At 42.2% G+C, this 2,284-nt stretch overlaps 1 long non-coding RNA gene across 1 annotated transcript; it reads left to right on the top strand.

Annotated features, from left to right (window-relative positions):
* The first annotated feature begins 877 nt into the window (after positions 1–877).
* Positions 878–1,946, top strand: LOC121842193. Its single transcript, XR_006080988.1, has 3 exons — positions 878–1,327; positions 1,595–1,659; positions 1,740–1,946. It is a non-coding gene; the product is annotated as an uncharacterized LOC121842193 (long non-coding RNA).
* The last annotated feature ends 338 nt before the right edge of the window (positions 1,947–2,284 follow it).

Genomic DNA, 2,284 nt, shown 5'->3' on the forward strand with positions numbered 1-2,284 from the left:
TGGGAATGGAGAGGGGCTGAGTGGGGATGTTCAAATCGGAAGCCAGGGTAGCGTCCAAAAAGCTCTCGTCGGCTCGAGAGTCAATGAGGACGCAAAGAGATTTGGACTGGTTTCCCAACAGTAGAATGGCATGAAAAGGGGTGCGAGTAAGAGAAGCAGAAAAGTTCTCCATATGGCCCACCAGAGTACTCGCTCCTACCGGTGGGCCTGTTCTTTTAAAGGACAAGAGGATACAAAATGACCAAGAGTCCTGCAACACAGACAACTCTTTGTGTTGATCCTGTATTGCCATTTCGCTGGCGACAATGCTCCAGCAAAATGTCCATAAGGTCACGAAGCAATTCCTCGTACCTCTCTAAGGTGGCTCCTTGGGAGAAGATGGCGTTGAGAAGCTGGCACGGGTCTGCTGGGTCAGTTGTGGCCAGTTTGTACTAACACATTTCAGGTAAGGCCCAGACGCAGACAACGTTGAAGTAAAAATAGTGTATTAATCCAACAGGGGCAGGCAAGAGACAGGTCAAGGGCAGGCAGGGGTCAATATACAGATAGGTAGAGCAAAGGTACAGAACGGAAGGTAGGCTCAGGGACAGGTCAGGCAGAGGTCAGTAATCGAGATAGGTGGGGCAAAGTTACAGGATGGACGGCAGGCTCAGTGCAGGCAGGAATTCAAGGGGTCTGAATGTACTGTAAACATTAGAAATGGTTTTCAGCTGAAGTGGTCCATGTGAAATGTTGCAACCTGTTTACAGGCTGTCGGAAGTGAATTACATTAAAGCCCAACATTTACTGATTTAGATGTCAATATAAGAATATCATGATATACTCCCATCTGTTACAATGACTGTGTTATACTGCCACACAGCCTTAAAGAGATGTGGAAATGTCCATTTTATTTTTTAACTTAGCTGCTCCTGCAACAAGTACTGTTCCTCCTACAACTTCTGTTACTACCACTGTGGCTGGTACTACCACCATAACAACTGGAGAACCTGTCCCTGTTCGTGCTACCGTTCCTACAACGAGACCCACAACTACAACCACTACATATGTGGCCCCCACAACTACAGTGTCAAGGACAGCATCACCACTGTCAACAACTACCAGCACAGCTCCAACTACCACAACAACCAATGCACCAACCACTACAACAACACATACTACTACTACTAGTACAGCAACAACAACAACTGCAACAACAACTACTACAACTGCACATCTTCAACCTGCTCCAGTGGTGTCTTTCGTCGTACAACAAGTGTTTGTAGAAGCTTTAAATGACCCTCAAAGTACACAATTCCAAGAACTTGCAGTAACTATTACTGCAGTGGTAAGTCCTAGAAATTCAGAGTTTGTTCATATTGGGTGTATGACCATCAATAATGTATGGCGATTGTTGGAAAATCTATATGTTAAAGTAGATCTTTCATTTGTTCTAATCAGGCGGCAATTAGTCTCCATCACTACATATTGATTTATATTCCTCAATGTCTATCTTTAATAACTAGGGCTTAGCTATGTGGATTGGAATATATAGAAATGTTTTTTTGTGTGTTAAATCATTCAAATGTTCTCCTGTTTGTACCATTCCTTACAGTTCGATGTGATCTACAAAGCAAAATATGGGATCCTTTTCATCCGGACGATTGTTCTTGGATTCACGTAATATTCCATTATATTCTATTCTATTCTTTTTAACCTTTGGCATGCCACTGTTCATGACCTTTTATGACCTTTTGCAGACCTATTTTCCATTCCCGTATGGATGCAGAAACACAGGCAGAGGTCCAACTGGTGTTCAATGAGACCTCCACTCAATCTGTCCCTGAGGTTACTGACATTAGCAATACACTGAAAGAAGCTGTGACCAATCCAAACACTTTCTTTGGCAACCTCTCAGTGGATGTCACCACCATCATTGTTAAAGGTGAGTAAAACCATTAGGTGAACGAAAACGATTATACACAGCCAAATCTGAGTGTTACATTTAATGCTTTTCTACAGTCTATACACATCCCAGTGTTGGGGAGTAGTGAACTACAGATGGTGGATCTTACTTTGAGCCGGTTTGCTATAGCAGGAATATAATCCTGCAGCAACAGACATTTTTGAAAGTTTTCCTGCAACAGGGTAATGAAATTAACATCTGACATCTGTACATGTAGTTTAACTAATAATTTAACTACATTTTGCAGTAACTTGGTGGTAGTTGAACTGAATTCATGTCAAATTAGACTTTTCAGTATTTCATTCAGTTTCTTATCATGTCGCTAACTACTGGAACTAC

Source organism: Oncorhynchus tshawytscha, unplaced genomic scaffold (assembly GCF_018296145.1).
Source record: "Oncorhynchus tshawytscha isolate Ot180627B unplaced genomic scaffold, Otsh_v2.0 Un_contig_6804_pilon_pilon, whole genome shotgun sequence".
Taxonomy (NCBI): domain Eukaryota; kingdom Metazoa; phylum Chordata; class Actinopteri; order Salmoniformes; family Salmonidae; genus Oncorhynchus; species Oncorhynchus tshawytscha.